The sequence below is a fragment of the Phalacrocorax carbo genome, chromosome 15 (assembly GCF_963921805.1).
Source record: "Phalacrocorax carbo chromosome 15, bPhaCar2.1, whole genome shotgun sequence".
In the NCBI taxonomy this organism is placed as follows: domain Eukaryota; kingdom Metazoa; phylum Chordata; class Aves; order Suliformes; family Phalacrocoracidae; genus Phalacrocorax; species Phalacrocorax carbo.
The window spans coordinates 2,250,696-2,273,123 of NC_087527.1; the positions used below are offsets into that span (position 1 = coordinate 2,250,696).

The 22,428-nt window shown below is 50.9% G+C and overlaps 1 long non-coding RNA gene across 1 annotated transcript; it reads right to left on the reverse strand.

The window, feature by feature from the left end:
- Nucleotides 1–11,683: 11,683 nt before the first annotated feature.
- On the reverse strand, nt 11,684–16,376 carry LOC135315767 (uncharacterized). Its single transcript, XR_010375263.1, has 3 exons — nt 15,809–16,376; nt 15,398–15,532; nt 11,684–12,320 (listed from the first exon to the last, which is right to left on the reverse strand). It is a non-coding gene; the product is annotated as an uncharacterized LOC135315767 (long non-coding RNA).
- Between the last annotated feature and the right edge of the window lie 6,052 nt (nt 16,377–22,428).

The following is a 22,428-nucleotide window of genomic DNA, read 5'->3' on the forward strand; positions in this document are numbered from 1 at the left end:
GGAGCAGGAGTCACTGGGCACCCTCCTCCCAGCTGACAACTTGCCAGGACACAGCGCTGCACTCAAGGGCAGAGATGCACCTCCAGCACCCACAGCCTCCTGCCACCCCCTGTGCCTGAGGTCAGTGCAGGGTGCTGGGGGCACCCTGCCACCTTCTGAAACGACGTCCAGGTTCCCATCACAGGCTGACAAGGGCTAGCAGCCGCAGCATCGTTTGTTCTCTCTTTCCCCTGCTAGCCAGGACCCACGACAACTCCCTGCTCCTCTGCGCTGACCTGGGCAACCCTTGCCCCTCTGGCTTCCCACAGACACCCATGCACCAGCAACCGCTCAGTTCCTCGCGATGAAGCTGGGCCACTAGCCAGCACGGTACAGGCGGGGGCTTAAAACCCAGGCCTGCACAGCTCAGTGAGCTCTACGGGGATCATCCCCATACATGAAAGCTGCTTCCCCACGCACCCAGATGTCCAACAGCAGAAAAGCAGAAGCAACGGACTTGTACTCGTGGCATGGCAAGTGCTAACGATTTCTGGGCAGTCATAATCATTTCCAATCAGACTGACATTCACAGCGACTAACCCTCTAATAAGGCCATGGGGAGGTGGCTGTAAAACACTGATCACACGCCCAGCCCTCACTCATTAGCTAAGGCCAGACCTCCTGCCAGCCAGGTTCCCCCCAAGGAAGGAGCCAGCCCATGACATGGGGGGTGGCTCAGCACCATTAGGAACCAGCCCCCTTGTCTTCTCTTTTCAGTTTATTCCAACTTGCACTTTCTTCTTATCATAAGAGCCTGACTCAATTTCAGGGGTTTATTATGCACATAGCTTAAGCTGCCGAAGAACACAGCAGTTAGAGGTTTTAAAAGCAACCCTAACAGCGCAGGCAGTTATTCCTGCAAAGTACAATGGTTTTCAGAGCAGCTTTTTCATTAGCTACCCATATTTAAGGCTGGGCTCTCTACCACTGCATTAAGAAGCAGCAGAACTGTGGTCTATGATCAGCACTTTGCCAGGGAAATGCCCCCTCTCTTGAACAGGCAGCATACCCTCAGCCCTGGCCAGGAAACCAACTCCTGACCTAGGTTAAGCGTGCTTCACTCCTGGGTGATTTCAGAGGATCCTACAGCCCGAAAGCAGCTCTCAGCCCCGGGAGACAGGATGGGGACTGTGGTCAGGACATAGCTTGGCTGAAGGCTGTGGGATGAGGTGAGCCTGGGACTGGGACTGTGCAGCCCTGAACGGGGATGGTGGAGGGGGAGTACTGGCTAGGTCCCTACCCAAGAAACGATAAAGACCTTATCCAGCCATCTCCAAGGCTCTCTGCAAACAGCATTGGAGCTTGGGAGGAGACACTTCTCCCTGTCACCCCTTGGCCCATAAGATCAGCCACCTTCACCACCACCCACTGCCTCCATTTCACAGGAAAGCACGCTCTGCGTTGCTTGTGCACACAGATAACAACTCAAACCAGGGAGAAAAGTGAGAAAGAGGCAGACACCCTGCTCTCCACCCACGTGCTAGACCCTGACATCCAACCTGATCTCCCTGCCAATGCATCTGCATCCACAGCCCTTGCTCTTCAGCCGCCTGCATGGTCCAGGAGGTGGTAGAAAGCCAGCACCCTGGCTCCGAGTCATTAACCCCGCTTCCGAGCGGCTGAGTGACCCTGCCCCAGCCCACCCCACCTGCTGAAGGCCAGCCCTGCTCACCCACGGGCTGGCAGGGTTATCGCGCTGTACAACTCTGCAGCGCCTCAGCTCTAGAAGGCTTGGGCTGCTCCCTCCTCCTCTTTTGCTTTTAATGCATAATAAGATCTCAGCATGAGCCGAGGAAATTGCCTTCCTTTATCTTGCCAGTGCATTGCCCAGGCTAACCAGTGAAGAACAACACAAGCAACAGCCAGAATACGATCCTCCTCCAGACAGTGGAATTCAGCAGTGAAGTCATCCGCAGCCCCTTTGCCCCTCAGCTTTCCATTTCATTTGCATTTCATTTTCTGGAGCTGCCCGGCTCAACATTGAACACAAGCCCTGCAAAGGCCAGGCGATGCTCCAGGGCCAGACTCCTGCTCTGCAGGTCAGCCGTGGAGACACAAGGCACACTCCCTGCAGCCCCTGCTCACCACATCACAAGACATCACCATATGCACAAGGAGGAGGTCAGGCTTAAGAAACAAAACCAGAAGCCCCTCCAGCATCATCCTGGAATACTCAGCCGAGGAAGAGGCAGGTCACGCTTCTCCACGAATACCTGGACCAGGACGTTCAAGAGGAACATCACAGCAGGTGGGGAGTTGTCTAAACTCACTGTTTGTAAGCACTTAAGAAGCCAGGACTCCCCGCCATGAGGTCCCAGAAATTATCCTGGCTCTCCCTACAGCATGGAGCTCACTGTAGAATCAGAGGCTCTTCCTGCAAGATCCTCGCTAACAAATGGCCCAGCAGCATGCCAGATGGCTAATAAATCCAGACTTCACACACCACCCGCTCCTGGGAGCACTGAACACTTCCCGTGCCTACAAACAGGCATTATAGATCAAGCTCAACTGGAGACGATGGCTGGTGGCTAAACCCATTGTGTAGAACAATTATTTCATTAGCAGGCTGAGCTGGGTACACAGGCAGGGAGATGGGGCCTGCCAGAAGATAAGACAGAGCTGTTTTGCAATAATTTGGCTAATTCTGCATGAAATGTCACAGTTACAGCAGTGCCTCTGGAGCCAAACCAAGACAAGGACCTCATCACAGGTCCTACACAAACTTATGCACCCCAGCAGTCCCCCAGACCTGTGCGAGGGGAACAGCTCTATTTTGCCCTTTTCAAATGGTCCTTGGGAAGCATAACAAGGTGAAGCCAGTGGTTGGACACTGGATGAGGTACTTTGATAAATCTTCAACTTCTTTCCTCGAAGAGCCACCTGGGACACTCTCCTAAAGATGTTGCCGGTCTAGATGGCAAGATGCAGTCCAGCAGTTCATGGGCAGCAGAAGGGAGAGCTTCTCCATCTCCAAAATACAGGAGGCTGCTCCCCTCCCCTTGCCACAGCCCAGCCCCAGCAGCCAGAAATGGAGATAGAATAGGATGGGGGGTGGCGGCTGTTGAAGTCTCCCCTGCCTCTTCCCGGACACTCTTCAAGCACAGGGCTGGAGGGCAGCTCTGCCCCACACCCACCTCATCCTGGAGGAGCTGGTGTCTCACAGGTAAACAGCACAGCCTGCTTGGGAGGAATTAGTCACAGGGCTTCGCATGTCAGCAAAGCTTCAGTACAGCATCTCTGCAGCTCTGAGCAACAGCCTATGCAGAGAAAGAAGAGGGAAAAAAAATAGCCTTGAGCCAGCACGCTACAAAGACGCCATCGCCAGTGCTGGCAGCTTGAAGGACAGGCACATAGAACCTAATTTTCTCTTGGCCCCATTGATTTTCTGCAGCTCTGCCTCCAGATCTACCACAGAGAGACAGCTCGTTCAGCCACGCAGCAACACTGGAGCAGGATGAGGATACCCGTGTCACGATGGGTGCAACTGAAGCAAGCCGAAGAGCAGAGACAGCAAAAAGCACTGCAGGACCGTTGGGTTAATACAGCCACAAAGAGAGGACAGACATTCCTGTTCCTTGGCTGGTTCCCATGCCCTAGGACAGGGACTGCTTTCAGCAAAAGCTAGGGTGCCTGGGTCAGAGTCAGCTCCTCGATGGGCTCCTCGGATCCCTGGCTGGCAGGATCCACCCAGAGCCAGCCCTGCCTGGCAGCCACGTTCACGGGCTTTTCAAGTCTCTCAAATCCTAGGCTGGAAAGCAAACTACAGCAATTAACAGCACTTGCTGCTGTGAATGGGGACACTCTGTAAATAAATTACACCTCGGAAATTAATAAGTGTTGCCTAATTGAGGTTTAGCATCTTAAATTCCTAAAAATTTTTACGAATCAACAGAAAAGAAGGGAGGAAAAACATTTTCTTAGCTGGAGAGCCCTAATCCAGACCTAGCAGTAGGCAGGACACCTGAGGAGACTCACCCTTGCCTATTATCAGGTTGCCCTGCTCCAACACCAGCATACGTACATCCTGGGGTCAGACTAATTTCTCCTGCCAGCAGAGCGGCAGTATTGCAAATGGCTTTTAAATATCGAGCTAGTGCTTGAGTGCTTCTAAGGCAAAGCATAACATGCATCAGGGATGAAAAAGAAAAATCATATCAGATAGCATTAGTCAAGCCTGGGCCTTAGCACATGAGGCAGAGAAAAATTTGGCATTCAGTGTTTGCAGTGGATGAAGCTTAGCATTCTTCTCCTCCTCCTCCTCCTGGTGGTTGCCAGCTCTTTGGCATGCCCCACCATTGGTGAGAAGCAGGTATGGACCTGGGAGCTCTCAGAGCCTCTGGTGTGCTGCGTGGGGAATCATTTGGCAGCCAAACTCCCGGGGCATCACACATCCCCAGCAGGCGACTCCCCTGCCACCTCGCCAGCAGCTTCCTCCCGGCTGCAGGCTCTCTCATGCCAAGTCTGCGCTCCATCCAGCCTCTGAGCAATCTGTCCCCACGGAGGGAGCAATGTGTTGTCCAGATCTTTTCCTTGCCTGGAGCAAGCAAGGATGAGAAGGAAGTCTGAACACATATTTCTGTGTGATGCTGATATTTTGGTCTCCTTCAGATTACTCCCGTCCACCTCCCAGTCACCCTAGGGATCCCAAGGGACTCCCTCTCCTAGCCTGTTAATGGGAGATCAGGAGACAGGCAAACTGTGTGTTTTCCACACCTCCAGCTTGCTGGGGCTTTTGTCCCCACTCCTCACCTAGCATCCCTCTGGGCAGGCTGGTGGACACGTATCCCAGCCTGCCGGCAGTGGCCCACAGAACTAGCGTTGCTGTGGGGTTGCTGTCCTGCTCCACGCACAGGTATCTTGAAGGTTAAAGCAATAATTCCCTCTTCGCCCAGCGACATCATTAACACATCCAGGTAAGCAGGCAAACACAGCCCCCTGACACAGAGCCCTGGTTTTTCTCTCCACTGACTCCTGGGGGGCTGGTGTGTAGAAACCTTTAATGAATTTGACATAACTCCTAGCACAAAGCAGCTCCACTATTTGATGCAAAGTTTAATTTGATTTCTCACTTGAATAGCTGAGACATCCTTGATACGCTTCCCTCAGTTCCGTCCAGATAGATCTCCTGCATACAATTAGCACCAGGAGTCACCTGCATTTTACCAGCCCTGCCCTCCACTCTAACCTCCACCTGCACCTCCCAGGGCTGCAAAGCGACCCTGGCTCCGATCTTTGGAAAGGGCTTTCCATGTCATCCACCTTCCTTTAGCGAGGGGAAAGCTGAGGTTAAACAGTGGCAGCAACTGACCCGAGCTGATGAAGCAGGCAGAGGCCAAGGCAGGAGCTGCAGGCAAGTCTCGCAGCTCAGGTCACCAACAGCAATCTCTGCAGGAGAGCAGCAATCCTTTCTACCTCGAAGCTGTTGTGTTCCTCCACAGAGGCAGCTGCATTTCAGCTACAAGGCTTGCATCAGCTATACAGCCCTTGAAGAACAGCAGAGTACAGTGCTTTGAAAACAGGGAGCAAACACTGTGATTGATATGAAAATATGGGAAGCACAGGTGGGAACGTGGTGTTGCTTTTTAAAAAAATAATTCTTCAGGTTTTTCGGGCATCTTTTGACAGGACATACTACAACTTCAGCCTACAATCCACAAAGCCTGGGGACCACAGACCTGCTGAACCAGGTTCACTGTCAGGACAGGAGGAAGACCCACAACTTCCCAAGGCCCAGTAGACCAGTGTTGTCCTACACTGCAGCTAGACACAGGCCAAGGTCTTGCCTGAGACTTGAGAGCCCCTGTGGGCTCTGTCTGGCTCAAAACCCACTGGTGAGCCAGCACAAGCAACATCGGCTTGACTGAATCCGTTCCCCTCCCAAAGCTCTGACGCATAACAGATGATTTAAAAATCTTAAAGCAAACCATTGCGGAGTGAAAGATGGATTTGCAGGCATTAAAGCCCCAGACCAAGGAGCAGGCAGACACCTTTGGCTGAGAAATCAATGCTTGGGTTTTACAGCATTTCACACTAAACAGCAGCAGAGAAGAGCCCTGTGTGCACCTCGTCCCTCCAGGGCAGAGAAGGAGAAACCAGCAAAAAGCAGGGAAGTGAGACACTCCTACGCTTCCCATAGCCTTACCAAAGCCAGAACAGGTTTTAGGGACCTTGAGTCCACAGGGCATGACATGTTTTCAAAAGAGATCCCTCAGATGATAAACTGATAGGAAAATGATCCATTCCGTACCTCTTCCAGAGAGGGCTGCACCTCGGCTGCTCTCCTGCCTCTCCCCGAGCCCAGCTCCGGCACGTGGCCTCTGGGCTGGTTACGTCCAGGTTGGGGAGCACCTGAGCACAGCATCATGGGGTGCCACACCAAGGAGCCCGACGGACTGACGCGTCCCACCGCTTCTGAGGGGCTGCATGGGATGCCCAGCTCTTCCCACCAGTCGCAATGGGAGCGGTAATCCTCTGGCTCTTGGATACACGGGGACAAGCCAGAGCAGGGTTGTGTATTTGGAGGGCAGCACACACATTGCTGCCGTTGGCTCCCGCTAGCGGAGACCCTCGGGGGGCTCCCATCCCACCTCACAAGGTAATCCCTTCCCAGTGCAACACACAGGAGCTGCTGCTGCTCTGCAGGGCCGCCCTAGGGGCAAACAGGTTAACCTGGAAAGAAGAAAAAAAAGGAAAAAAAAAATCCAGAGGCTGGGACTGATAAGGATGCCAGAGGGAAGGAGCAACTCACAAAGGGAAGAGGAGGAACAAGCCCTGCACCCGACAGCGGTGTTACAAGCAAGAGAGACACACTGACAAATTAATACAGACCACAAGAACCCCTGATATTTTTTAAAGCCCGTTCTTTTTCTCAGCTTTCTTCTTTTTCCTTTGTATGTTGAAAATTCACCTTCAAAAGCAATCTCAATGCCTCCAGAGGGAAAAATACCCCAGCACAAGGCAGACTTCCCTTTAAGCAATGTGAGTCTGTATTACCAGAGTAAAAAGGCTTTCATCTCAAAATCATTCATTTCCAGAGCACTTGACCCAGAAGGAAGTCTCCTTTACGTCTATAAAAGTCACTTTCTCTACCAAAGCCCCATGGCTTCAGAGGGGAGCTGCTAGGCAGCTTCCTACGTTCACCATTGCCTGCTCAGAGCCCGTCTCCTGCCTGCGGCAGCGGGGAATGCCCACGCTGCGCGCCGCAGCAGCCCCCGTGCCGCCCCGAGGAGGGCACAGGGCACTGGTGGGGCAGCGACGAGTCCCGCTCTTGCGGCACCGGGTTGGCAGCAGAGCTGGGAGCTCAGGGACCGCCCCGCTCCCCAGAGTGCTCCGCTGCCCCCGCCACGCTCCGTAAGCAACTTCTGCCTGGAGATGGTGCAAAGAGGGACCTTTCCCCCACCGTTTTTACCTTTCAGTAAGAGTCAACACAGCAGTTGCAGTCTCTGGTACCTGACCTGCTTCTCCTCAGACCCTCTAAGCCAAAAGCGGGCTCCCTTCCCCAGAAGGAAGCCACAGACAAGGTTGTATCTGTGATTTTGGACAGCTCGGCAGAGCCACCAGACATGCCAGGCAGAAACCAGCTCGTGCAAGCGGCGGAGACGGGGCTTGGGGAGACCATTTCTGAGCAGGGAGCTGTCGGAGCTGTGACCTGCACCTCCAGGAGCTCACAGACCACGCAATGTCCCCTTGAGGCACTCACGCCTGAAACGGAGGGGAGAAGCGGTACTACCAATTCAACAGGAGGGAGAAGGAAGGCTGTTTGCCAGAGAGAGCACGCAGCCAGGCAGCTGGCCCGGGTGAGGCAAGAGCTCCTGGCTCCCACAGCCGTCTGAGCTCTCGGGAAGGTGCTACCGCTGACGAGGATCCCTGAACCAGAGCTCCCAGCCCAGCCTAGTCCTGCTCAGATGCCACGGGCCACTGCCCCATGGGTGACAAGATGGGGGGCACCATGTGCTGGAAACGTGTACCCCTGCTCTATCCTAAAGGGCACGGAATACCAGACGGTCTTGCTCACATGGGACACAGCTCAGGAAGGCGACCTTGCGCTCGGTAAAGTTGCAGTCCATCAGAAGTCGCTGTTCCAACAATGAGTTTTGCAGTACTTGATGTGCAACTTAATGGCCCAGCCTCAGGTCAGGGAAAGGACAACAGGGCCCTCGGCTTACAAAATTATAGCGAATTTCTACCTCTCCAAGCTGGGGAGAAGAACTTGAACCACAGTACCCAAAGTCCTGAAAAAGCCCAGAGACTCCCAAGGCTGGTTGCACGAGAGCTCTGTTAACTCCATGTTTTTTAAGCAGCCCTTGGGGCTGTCTCAAGTGCCTGTTGAGAAGCCCGCAAGCAGCTCCTGAGCATAAGCTCTGCTCTCTCCTAAACAGCCCACACGTGTAGCAGGTCTAGCTCACTCGCTGGCCTCGGCCATCCCAGAGGAAGCAGATTTATGAGGCAGGACTAGCACTAAAGATAACGGCGTAGGTGATGACTCCTTAAGCTGAATTGCTCGCCGTGCACTGGGATGCGACATCCAGTGCAAGATACCTACAAAGTTTTATAGAATAAATACAACCTGCTTCAATTTGTACAAACCATCTCTGCAGAAACATTAAAACTAACATTACGGCGCTAACAGGGAGGAAACAGGAGGAGCCAGGATGTCTGAATTGCCTTTCCAGTGAGGACGCAGTCTGCTGGAAGCACCGTATATAGAGCATGCAAAGGCAGCACAGACGCCCTCGCGCATCGGTGGTACATCACCCAGTGGATGTAGCAGCTTTAGCATCACGAGGTGATATCGTTGCCTGCGTAGGCTCAGCATCCCACCGACACAGCCCAACAGCCCCCCAGAGCGAGCCATTGACTCCAGCCCCGTCTTACCCAGGAGGACAGCGCGCAGCCCCAGCCCGCAACACCGCACAAAGCAAACCGAGCTCGGCTCTTTCTGCTGGCGCGGCCACGCAGAAACGCAGCTCCTGCTTCCCTTCCTAGTGGGAGACGGTACAAAGCAGGCAGCTCTGCACCAGGCCATCAGGAACAGATTCCCGCTGCATATGAATTAGCAGCAGGTACAAACAAGCCTCCTCCCTTCCAGACAGGAGCAGAGACCCTGCGCAGGACAGCGGGTTCACACCTGCCTCTCTCTCCTCTTCTGAAAAGCAGGTACAACTGTGTTTTATCTGCACGAGGCTTGCCGTCCCCAGTCTTTTGACAGCAAGAAGCAAGATGCTCAGAGGCAGAGGTGATTTCTAAATCTACCTGGGTGTTTGCTTGCTATTTCAGGTTGGGCTGATTTCTGCGTGCCTTTGGCAGAGTTTTCGGGGGGGTTTCTTGTGGTTTGATGCTCTACATTTCCTTCAGTTGACAATTTCCCCAATCCCCCTTTTCTGTATGACCCAAGGAAAGGGCAATAAAAATCTTTAAGGAAAACAACTTTCAAAAGTTATGGAGATGAAAAGGTCCTATTAGACTAATTTTTAGGAGAGCATGGGATGCAGGGAGAAGAAAGCTTAAGTTAGACAAACTATAGTGGAAAAAATTGATCTATTAAAGCAGTGGGTGCTATCAGGGAAGCGAGCAATTTCCTGCAAACCAGCAGAGCCAGATGCATTTCTGCTAAAGCAGATCTGTCTTGACTTCTCCCCAGCTTTTCCCTCTACCTGCCTGGCTCCCGGCAGCCCAGCTTGACAGCTCTAATGGTGCGATTCGCTTTATTGACCTATTAGCTGCCACCTGCTCAGGACGCAGTCACGGCAGATTTGCCATTGTGTAAGCAGCAGCAGCAAACATAAAACCCTAAATAAATTTTCAGAGGCTGCGGAGCAGTATAATTAATCACAGGGTCTTTCACAGAGCAGCAGCAGCAGGGAAGCAGGCTGGGGAACACAGAAGGCAAGGCTGTGGGATGGGGGGACATCAGGGCCCCCCGGTGAGTGCTGGTTATTTGCTGATCAAGGGTGTACCCAAACAAAGCACACTGGGGAGACAGTCACTTGCTCAGGGTCAGAAAACGGGTGAGCAGTGAAACAGAGTTTGACCTTGACTCTGACTCTAGCCCCTGCCTTGCCTCTTGATCCTTGGCTCCTGTGTCATCTCTGGCAGGACAGGGTGGGGCCAGGCAGCAGAGCCAGCATTTAGAGAGGTGTAAAGCTAAGACTGCTCCAAGCCCACTCCCTGCCATGCTGAACTTGCATCTTCCCGTTCCCACATTACCTCTGAATCTGGCCCAGACCTGCTGACACAGAGCAAGAGCAGAGAAGAGATGTCAAAGGAAGAAGCAGAAGAAAAAGCTTTCAACACCCTGAACTGGTTCCTTCCAGCTCCTCACCTGGCAGACGCAGAGGCCTCGGTTCTCCCTCCCTCCTGCAGCTCTCAGCCGTCTCTCGCACGCGCCTGCGAGCGCACCCGTTTGGGGTGGCGGTGCCTGCTGCCCACCCGATGGCTGAATTGCTGCGCGAAGGCGCACAGAGTCTGCTGACTGCTTGGGGGAAAAACAGGAGGCCCCAAACTGTACTGAGTTTAGGACAGAGCACATCTCTGTGCCGGCATGCCTTGTTGCCTGACGGCAAGGGTCTCCCTTGACAGTCTGCCCCTCAGTTCATCACCGGCAGCAAAGGGAACAGCTTGGCCCCAAGAGAAACCTCATAGCATCTCCACTTCAGAAACTCATCAGGGAGTCTTGGACTCACCAGGATACCAGAATGGCAAGTCGGGAGCCAGCAGGACTTGTCTGGAAGGAGCTGACAGATGCCTTGGCTAAGCCCTCTGCTCCTCCTGTCTTGTATCCTCCCTAACCCAAGGACAGTGGTCAACAAGAAGGTGTCCTCCCACTTCAGAGGGGGCACTGCCCTCATCTATAGAGGCAGAGACAAGAAAAGGGTTTTTATTTCCTCCCATTGAACAGGAACCAAATGAGACTAAAGCACAAGTCCTAAAGGCTATGGTGGAGTTGAAGTGTCAGCATTCGCCCTGAGCCCCAAGACCAGCCCACCCGAGATGTGCCTCTTCTTCCTCCCTTACTTCAGCCCCACTCCCTACTCTCTCCATATGGCTCCCATCCCTCTCTGCATGGCTGCTGTCTCTCTGAGCAACACTGAAGCACTGCTGAGCAGAAGCCCTCCTGAGAAAGGGGAAAAAAAAATATATATATATTCCAGCCTTTGAGCCATGCTTTTAATATTTCATCTTTTTCTGCCAGAAGAAAGTAAATTCCTTATGCCAGCTGGGCTGCAATCTCACCACCACATCTCCCTGCCTCAGACAGCCCTGGCTGCCAGCCCCTCCAGGCAGGCGGTGAATGCAAGGCTCACATACCCTCCACACAACCCCTTCTGCTCCTGCACCCCTCCGCAGTGGTCAGGCGGCGGGGTGGCCGCAGAGGTGGCAGCACAGTGGGGACCAGGCACCGAGGGGCTGGGGAGGGTGGGCAGGCTGCCTAGGAGCAACAAAATTCAAGACAGATCCAAGACGTTGCAGAGGAGCCCTGCACTGAGCTCCACGAGGCCAGCCGGACACCTCTCGGGACCCACTCTGGTGGGACCCACTCTGCCAAAACTTCTTTGGCAAAGGTGACAAGTCAGCAGCCACCAGGGCACCCTGAGTGACATCTGTCAATAATTGCCACTGAGCCACCTTCTCACATACACACAAACTATCCATCAAGCATCATCTCTGCCAAGCCATGGTTTTATTTTAAATTTAATGTCTGTTAAGTATTTGGGCTTTAAATTATTCTGCAGACTCACTCAGTTCATCAGTGCTTCCCTGTCTAGACAGAACAATCTTGTTGTCAGTGAAACAGATTCGCCCTGACATCCCTGTGGTGCGCGGTGATGCGGTTGCTATTTTGGAGAAAGGAAGAGAGCTAAAAAGCTCTTTCTCTTACAGTTTTGAAATGTGATTCCTGTCCCCTCAACTTCAAACAAACACCTTGATAAATAATCCTGCCGCCTTTGATTTGACCCCTCTCTCCCTGTTAGGAAGCGGCTTGGATGGAGAAAGGGGGAATGGCTCAGCATCCGTGGGATCTGACATGTCCGAGTGCTGCTTGCAGCATGCCTGCCCTCCTGGAAGGGAGGGATTCCCTCCTCTCCTGCTGTGGCTGTTAAATCTGCCTGCTTTGGCTTTCTCCTCCAGGCTGCAGGCTGAGGACTGGAGCTTGGAGATCTCATGGTATCCCTCCATGACACCGAGGTCCCTGCTCCCAGGCACAGACCTGCCTGATCCTCCGCAGCTGCAGGACAAGCCTTGGATGACCAGCAGGGAGATACAGGAGAGACATCAGCAGCCTGAATGAGACATTAAACCAAGTCAAAATATATTTTGCACATCAGTTTTGCCCCCAGGTCTCTGCCAGCACATGAGAGACTACAAACGCTTCTTTTATAATTAAACAAGTGCTTCTCCTCTTTGTGAAAGACCTGCACAAAGGCGAAGGTAAATCAGAGCAAGCATTTGGCAGCATTTCATGTCTAGTCAGCCCTGCTGCAGCCTGCAGTACTTGGAGGGGGAAAACAGGTTGATCAAACCAAAACTAATATTTTTCCCCTTTTGCTCTGCCAGTGACAGATCCTTGATGTCTGCAGTCACAAGTGACAAATACCAGTTGGGATCCTTTCATCTCCTCTTCTAATAATACAGCCACCTGCCCATCCAACCCACAGCACGGCAGAGATCACCTCCCCACCGCCTTGTGTGAGGCATCCGCCCCCTGGGCATCACCCCAGGGAAGCACATAACCCCCCAGACTAAGCCCACGAGAAGCTGGACACACACAGAGTCCACCCAGGAACAGAGCGGTCCTTCAACAGCAAGTTGAAGGTCAAGAGCTCAGCCCCAGCAATGCCTCTTGAGGTGCCTGTGGGGAGATGGGGATGGAGAAGAGTCCGAGCGCAGCGACAGGCACATCTGCGGGGCAGCAAAGGGCCATGTTACACAGCTGGTTTTATTCCCCAAATGCCTACAGACCTCCAGGAGCTGCCCAGTTCAAAGCAGACTGCATCAGCGCACCTGCATTAACATTTAATCCCAGTGCTAGAGCATCATGCAATGATTCAGCTGCAAGTGTTCTACACAGAGAAAGAAACACTTGCCTCTGAATATTCAAGGCAGAAAAGTGACTCTATACATTCAAATAGGGAAAATTAAATTGGGAAGGAAGGAAGGACTTGCTTTTTGCACAGGCACCGCCATCGAGCAGCATTAATGGGAAGAGAGAGAAGAAAGAGAGCAGCCTCAGACCACCTCCGCACACTGATTTCCCACCTATCCACATGATTTAACTTGTGGATTCCTCCCTGTTCTGACCTCCAGGGAGATATCAGCCCACTCACAGGAATGATCAGAAATCCACCCACCCCGGGAGCAAGCTGGCTCTGCTGTTTAGGAAAATCCTGCCTGTGTGCCCACTTCTGCTGGCACAAACCGGGATGTGCGAGAGCCAGCAAAGCTGCTCCTCTGGAGCAGCCACCAGCACGTCCACCACCAGCCAGGAACCATGGTGCAGCAGATGGCCTGGGGATCCAGAGAGGCAAAGCAGAGTGGTGGAAGATTCCACCGTCCAAGGGATGGGCCATGCAGAATCAGACCAAAGAACTGACTGTACCGAGGAAAACAGCACCAGGAAAGCACAGGAAATCACGTGTGGATGGTAGCCCTTCCCCAGGTGCACTGAGAGCATCTTACACAAGATTCTCCACAAGTACATAACCTGATGCCCATAGCTGGCTGAAGAGCATCCCACAGCAGCAAGTTCCACCTTGTGCCTCCTCCTTTACCTAATAGTATTATTTTACCAGCTCATTAATTCAGTGAGAAGGTTTTGCCCCAGGTCTGGGGGACCAGCTCCTTTGATCAAACCTGTGTCTTGAGCATCGCCTTTCCGTCGGTGGAGGAATGAGCCAGCTTTCTGGGAAGGTACCTTTGCTCCTCACCCCCTCCACCTGCACACGCACCAGCCCTGCTGATGCCCAGCTGCACAATAAATGGAGTTACAGCACCAGCAGAGCTGTTCTCCTGGGATGGAGAGTGTTAATGCATGCACTGAACTGGGGGCAGGAGAGTGAAGCGCTGAAAAATGATGCATGCAACGCCTCATTATCACATCCTTAATAGCCCTAAAATTGCTACGAGGACCTCTGTTGTTTCTCCTCCCCCTGGGTCCTAGAGCAGCCATTCCCATCTGTCGGCAGCAGGGTCTGGTTTCCTCACCAAAGCTCATGGCCATCCAAGCAGACAGGGCACCTCAATGCTTGGAGCCAGTGTCTCCACACCAGGTGTTCCTAAGAGGAACCGCAGATGAGCAGCCACACTGGCTTGGCTCAGCACATCAGCGCTGAATTAATTGACTCCAGAAGGGGCCACTGGCATCAGGCATCCAAATTTTACTCCTGCACCCTGCTACTGCCCTCTGCGATGAGAGGCAGACCGTGCCTCAGTTTCCCTGCCTGTGCGAAAGAGTTGTAGTATCTCCCACCCACCTTGGTAAAGATCTTTTGCTTGTAACTTTTGGTGTGCACTCACAGAGCTTCGCTGATACATTTTGGGGAATTTTCAGCCAGTTCAGAGGTGCTGACGACACCTCCAAGATCACCCAATGTCTGGGCTACAGTTCTGCTCAGGTGTATTTTCATGCACAAGTCAACGTGTCACCCTGGCTGTCCCCGTGCCCTCTCCAGCGGGAGCGGGGTGTGGGCACCGACCACCTACCTCCGGCAGGTCTCCTCCAACACACACCGAAGAGCTCAGTTCTCCACAAACTGAGAGCTGATGCTCTAAGATACAGGCTCAATCAAAGGAGCGATTGCTGGTTCCCCAGACCTGGGGCAAAACCTTCTCGCTGAATTAATGAACTGGCAAAATGCTACTATTGGGTAAAGGCAGCACAAGGCATTAGCAGGTCCTACGTCAGCATGGAGGCATTTAGCCTCCACAGAGCGAGTGGTCGCACCTTTAAAGCACTGCATCTCAGTTCCACTTTTCATGACAGCTGTGCTGAAGGGACTTGACTCCCAAGAAATGCCAAGCCAAGAAGCTTTTAGAAAGGCAGTTCAGTAGTTCTTAAGAGGCAGGGGACATGTGCACCTAATCCAGTCTTAAAACTAATGATTTAATTTACCTTAGGAGAAGCAAGCCAGAATAAATTAATGTCTCCCAGTAGTATAACATAAGCGTGTTTTATCTAGAGATTATGTTGATTAAATCATCAAGTGCCATAATCTTCCCTTCCTACTTCAATAAGATGGGGAAAGAAAAGAACTCCTAAAAAATATAGATATAACCTTCTAAGCCACAGGAGGGAACTGCACATTCATCTCCAAGCACTCTCCTTGCTCAATAAAGCATGCACACAAGACTCCCGACCCACCCTGAAAGAAGCTGCTCCAGTTGGTGTCGTGCTAAGGTAAAATGAAGCTACGTGTTCAGAATTGAAGAGCTGCCAGGAGATGGAGGCTGGAGGAGCTCAGAGGCAGTAGAGGAGTTACACTTACGGGGTTTCACTCTGCAAATGTAATAGAAGAAATTAGATCTGACTTCTCAAGGCTATATATCTGCTTTCAGGATATAAGACACCAAGGCCATTAGTCATGCAAGCTGGAAATTCAAGTGGCTCAGAACCACCATGCAGGGAGACAATGCCTCAGCTGAGGGGCAAAAACACAGAAGCCAATGTCTTCCTCCCACCTCCCTAATCACATTTCTGCTTGTTCCTACCACTTCTGCTCTACACTGAAACAAAGGACTAAACCACCCACCTTGATGAATCAACAAGACCTACCTTGACTTTTTCCGGAGTTATCACCTGCTGAGGGTGGTTTTTCAGACAAAGCCTATTCCTGTGGGACTCAGCTGCAAACACTCTCCTGCAGCTTTCTGCCAGGTAATCACGCACAGGCACTTCACATTTAATGGCTTTGTCTGCTGGCTGTTTGGATTGTGTGGAGTGCTCTAGAGCCCTTGGGCAGGGCACTTCAGAAGCACGACACCTTTTATTGAAAGCCGATTCAAAACCACAGTGGTGAGTTTGAAAGCTTCCCCAGAGAATGACAAAGGATCGTGTTGAACTCCTGGCAGAAGAGAAAGGGTCCAAGGCCAAAAAAAAAATTATCCCTACAACAACAGAAAGCTCCCTCTGAAAAAGCAAACTCTAAACGCTGTTTATACTGACCCCTGACACCAACAACGGCTCTCCAGCAGGCGACCTGTATTTAGAGGCCAAACCTCAACGTGAGCAACATCGACTCACCCTCCTAGCCCCTTGTTACACAACTCGGCGTTAGTGTTTATGAAATAAGTGGATTTTGTGAAGGAAAAGCGATTAACAGATGTGGTTTTCTTTGCTTACTGGAAAGTTGGGGCATAAAGGGAAAGGAAGCAAGCTCCCGCCAGCACTGCTGAGAGTGGGCTGCAGCAACCCCAGTCCTCTGCCTCAATCTCCTCGTGAATGGAATAATTACTCCGCTGTTGTAAAAGTTTGGAAGCTTTCAGAAGAGAAACAGCGTTATCTGGAAAATTATTTTAATACCAAAATGAAGTTATCAAGAGGAACTCTATGCCCAGTGGCTTATGCAGAAAATACATCTCCATTCAACTACGCTGTCCCTGCAAGGGGAAAAAAAAATTATAAAGGAACCATAGTTTCCAGTTCTGCAAGGAGGCACTTTCCCAGCAGAAGTTTCTCAGAGAGGAGAGACAGCGTGCTGACTTGCCCCCATACAAGTCTGGAAGCTGCAAGAAGTTGCCTGACTTTTTTTCTTTTTTTTAATTATTAATTTCTGTAGTCCTGTAAACCTGCACGATGATTCACAAAGCACAGGACAGTCATGTTTCTTTCCTTGAACACCTTTCAAATTAAAACTCAGACTCAAGCCCCTTTCTCACCTAGAAGCAAACCACCTAGTTATACCACATAAAACCTACTTCCCTAAAACGATTCAGGTGGAGTAATGTAATTTCGGAACAATTCTTCACGTCCTTCTGATGTCATTTTACATTAAAAATAACCCTGACCCTCTCCCTCTGCAAGTGTGTCTGCCTTCCCAGCTGTGAACAGCAGCTCCCTTCTGGGCTTTGTACCTCTTCAGTTCAATTAATAGGGCCCCCAAAAGGCTGAGGACTTCATTACTTCTAAATGAAACATCCTCCAACACACTAATGCCACTTGTCTTCTGCAGGACCCCTGTTCCAGACAAGCCTGACATTTTGACAGCACCCTCACATTCATTTTCCCCAAGAAAATGCACCGATTCATGAAGTTTAATTTTTAGGATGGCTAGAAAATCTCTCCAAGTAAACATTAGACAAACATCCATACGCTGCATGGAATTACGTGTCAAGCCACTTGATGAAACCCACTTATCCGCCAGGAACAAGCCTGGCATACCCTTGGTACAGATGCCTTTCTCCCGCCACTTTAAGCCGTACCTGGAGTCCTCAAAGTCTAGAGGAAGGGAGGGGTTTTCACTCATTGATCATCCTCATCCTGCCAGCACCACTTCCACTTGTGTTTCACCCTCCCTGGTGAGACAGCTGCCTTTGGAAAGGAAGATTTTGAGAAGATAAGATATATAGAGAAAAGTATTACAAAAGAGACAGAGGTTGCTTTACTTCTACCCTCGCGCCCAGGGCCTGAGCTGCACTGGGAGAGCAAGTGCTGCCTGTGAACACCACCTTTCCCACATCTCCTTCTCTCAAAATAGCAGACAGCCCTGCAGGCAGCACAGACCTGGAGGATGCTCAGCTCCACGGTGACACCGGCCATCGGAGTCACATCATTCTGCTGCTGCTCACTCACAGCAGCTCATTCTTTCCTAAGGAGAAAATTCGGTTGCGGGACTTGCTCCTTACTTCAACGCTCCCGACAGACCAGACCTACAAGCATTTGCCCCTTTTTTTTTTAAACTACATTGCCCCTCCCCCAGGCTGGGGGCAGAAATCCTTCACAGCAGATCAAAGCTCAGAGATATCAGCCAGCTTTCCTTCCTTCCTTTTGCAAACCTTTACCTTTGTGATGCCTTGGGAAAGCCAGTGGTGGTAGGCAGAAAGCCTGTGAACCCCAGCAAGATGGACTTGATTGTCTCTAGCTAGGAAGTTCCACCTTGGAGGGAGAGAGCCTCCTTTGCAGGGGGCTCAGGTCCTCTCTGAGCTGTCTCACACAAAACCCTTCCGCAAGAATCTTTACAGACTCTGTCGTGCCGTACTCAACATCCTGCACAAGCAAATGATTAATTATCCCCAGTGAGTTGCCATCTGTCAGCTGAGCACTGACAGATCTGATTAACAGGCCATCCCCATGTTCTCCACCTACTGCAGAGGAAAACATGCTCTCTTCCAATGGCTTATGCTAACACATTTTTACTTAGGATTTGTAACCAGCTTCTCACAGTCAACTACCAAATGTAGCTGATTAGCAGTAACTCGTTATCCACAAGTCATCTGGTCATCTCCTCTGGGCTAAGCCTTAGCCTGCCCAGCTGGATGGAGGAGGGACAAGAGGGTAACGCTGAAGAAAGGATCATGTGCCTAGAGGTGTAGATGAAGTTGTGACATAGCTGAAACCCTAGAGCAAAACCTTAAGGAAGATTAAGTTGCCCTAAAGTCCAGAGTATAAGATAAATCAAGGAAGGAGAAGGGTGTTTCTAGCTGAGTAAGGGACACAGCTCTCAGCCTTTGGCAGATCATTACACTCCTATGCCTTAGCCTGAGTCATCATGTTCTCATTTGCTTCTCTCTGTAGAAACCTTCAAGATTTACATATCAAAACCACTACAGAGGTGAAGCCACTGCTGAGACAGGCAGCAGCAGGCACTGGATGCCTTCACAGCACTGACCAAGCGGGAAAGCAGGATGCTCCTGCACTGATGCTGGCTTCTCCCACCCGTTCTGCTCAGCAGCAGTCAAGATTGCCACAGCAACGGGGGACAGAGGAGAAAAATATTTCTCTAGAACGTATTTGGTTGCTTTTTAGTGGATTGACATAGAAGAGTTTGTTTATAGATACGTCAAGAGCATGTCAGTTTGAAATTGGAAGTGAGAGTGGATGGCAGCACGGCAAGCAAAGTACTCGGGGAGAGGAGATTAAACATGCAGGTTCACCTGTTTGAGAGACCTGTGGGACAATGTAGGAGCTCGGCACTCATCAACTTCATCCACTGGGCAAAGGAAACCCTGTTCACTAATGCAAACAGCTTCGCGGTTACTCACCTCCACCACCTCGTGGGGCCCAAGGAGCCTCCAGAACGCCCCCCGTCACGTGCAGGCACCACGCGGCCGAGCTGCAGCCTCCTGCTTTCCCCTTGGGAAGGGAACTGCCACAGTGCTGGCGCCCACAGCGGGCTGCTCCGCTTCCAGCACCACTGCTGCTCCGTCCGCCGAGCCACGTAACGAGACAGTAAACTGGGACAACAAGGTCGTGGAAGAGACTGAAGTCTTCCCCAAAACAATTTAAGAGGCTCATTAAACCAGTTAATAGCGCAGGAGCAGTGCTGACACCGTGCCACGGCGCTTCCAGTGTCCTTTGTAACAACGTCCCAAAAGACTCGAGCATTTAGCTCGAGCGCTAAATGCTACGTGGCGCCTCAAGAGCCCAATCGAGTGAGCCTTGTCAGGACCTAGAGAGGGCAGCGCAACCTGGGGGGAAAAAAAAAAAAACAAACCAAAACACAACAGAAGGTAACAATCCCATTCTTGGGATCAGAGTGAGGCCTCCCCCGTGCTCTGATGGTGATGGCTAGGTTGAGCACCCAGTGAGCGAGCGAGCAAGCAGGCACAACTCACCCTCACGCTCCTTCGCAGCGCCCCATCGCAGCAGTTGCATCAGCAGGCATTCGAGAGACAAACCTGCTCGCAAAGAACTCCGGGGAAGTGGGGCAGGAGCTAAACAAGCACTTTCAGGTAAACAATAACTGCGCTTTTGCAATTCTGTTGGTAGCCCCTTAGAAGCAGGCTCAGCTCACTGGACTGAAGACCGAAGACCCAAACGACAGGCAGGGTCACAGGACCAGGGGACCTCCTTGGTCAGAGGCATCACGTCCTGCAGCCCCCAGTGATAAACCAAGTACACAGAACCTGCCTGGCCACACGCCACATTCTTCTTCATGAGACACTACACTGATTCAACAAGGTATTTGGCAATAAAGAGATCCAGAAGCAGTAAAGATGCTCACTATAATAATTTTTTTAAAAGTATCAGTGCCTCAAAATTTAAGTAACTATGCAACAACATTGAAACAGAGTGCTGTAACAAGGCATGGTTGGCTGAAAGAGCAAGACGACTGCCTCTTTGGGCTTGTGCCTCTGCTTGGTTGACCGGCCATATCCATTAATTACATCCACCAGAAGTACCTTAGAGCTCTGTCATTCGGCCCAGGAATACGACAGATACAACAAAGAGCTGAGGCATAATCAAGATGGAGTACCTGTCAGGCTCTCTGGCGGAAAGGGAAAAACCCCTCTGCCCAAAGGCTTTGCAGATTACTACCTTTAGTTACAGCAAACTGTAAAAAAACAGGAGCTGGCATGGCTTGTGAAGGCTACAGCCAGCATTTAAGGCTGCTCACATCCATTAACAAGGCAAGGCTCTTGACACGTTCCCCAAGGCCTTTAGCGCTCAGGTAGCAGCGGGCAGCCACCTGCAGAAGACACTGCGACAAGCCAGCCCAGAGCACAAGTTTATGCATCTTTCATGTTTCTTACGGCCCTCAAAGTTCTTCAGAGCAAATTAAACCCTTAGACTTCTTTGAGAAAGTCAGCCTCAGAACAGAGAGGGGCCAAACCTTGCTAAATGCTCCAGAAACTCCTCACGACACTAATCCCCGCCAAGAACAGTTCGGCAACCAGCCTCCCCGCAAGCCGCACCTCCCTTGCCCAGGCACACCACAGCAGCATCCAGGGAAGAGATCGTCAGCACCGCAGCTTTGCATCCCAGAACACCAGACAGATACTCATCCGCACAGTGCCTGGAAAGGAGGAGCAAGCGCCCGTATCTCCTCAGATGGACAAGATCCTTGGCAGGCAAAGCCCTGCTGTGGCAGAGCCCCTCACTGGATTGCCAGTCCTAAGTCCCACTTGCCTTCCTTGGGACAATGTTTTTCCATCTTCAGGCAAGGACCAGGGGACAGGCACTTTATTTCTGTCTTTCACCCAGACTTTCAGAGCTCTCCTCAAAACAGTCATTTTACTGAAAGAGGAAAGAAATCGATAGTTTTGAATTTTCTTAGGGAAGAACAAGACCGATATCCTGAACCAGGGCCGGTAACCATCCTGCCACACCACTTCCCTTCCCTGAACTGCAGAACTTCATCCTTGGTACAAAACGAGACCTGATTAATACTCCACTGCTGAAACACTATTACAGAGCACACATCCCTGGGTCCCAAGTTACGTGTGAAACTCCTCTGCCATGTCTTATGGGCTTCGGGAGTCTTAAATCAAGGGGTTTAGTAATTCCCAATTTCAATGGATGAGGTTTTTACTACCACAGAAATCCTTTCCATCAGAATATTTGCCTCCTGTGCTTATACTGATTTTGTACCACTATATTACATGATTTAGTATCATTAGTATTCAGAGTCTTCCCCATTACCCGATGCCTCATGATGTATGAGGTTTGGAACATTTCTTCTCATGTGATTAGGAAGCAAATATTCATGTGACTATTATAGACTGTAACTAAAATTTAGTTAATAAGCAAAAGGGTATTTCTACCCCACAGCGAATAGTTCTTCTGTATTAACAGGAACTTGACATCATCAGCAGCTACCTTCCACTATTTGTTTCAAGAGAAATCAATTAATCATTTATCAGACATCCATTACTTCCCTGGAAAAAAAAAAAAACAAACCACAAAACAAAAAAAAACCCTAAAACCACCAACAAAACAACTCCACCCACCTTTCCATTCAAGGACATCAGCAGATGTGGCACTACATCCACCTGTCCTGAGCCAACCGCTCTCCAAACCCACGTTAGTCAGCGCAATCCATCTGTTCACTTTGACACCTTTCGGTCACCGATTCCAAAAAGGGTTTAAACCATCAAGCAGAAGCCTTGATTTAAGGCACCAGTTTTAACCTTGATTTGCATTTGTATTTATTTTCATTAAAGATCATTATCTTTCATTTAGTAGCCATTAAAATAGCGGAGATCTGCAGGCGATCACCGTCAAAAGAATCCTAACTCAATAAAAATAAGGAACCTCAAAGTGAAATGAAAGATGTATGTTTCATCACTATTGTGATTTTTTCTCCCCTCTCAAGATTCGGTGCAGAACATGTGGATGCAAATCACAATTAAATGAAAAGTGACAGCGCTACTTTAGGCATATGGGCAACTGATAGGTTTCAAATTTAAAATTGATGAAATGAATCAGTAGCTGTTCCCAGTGGGTTAGATCTCCTG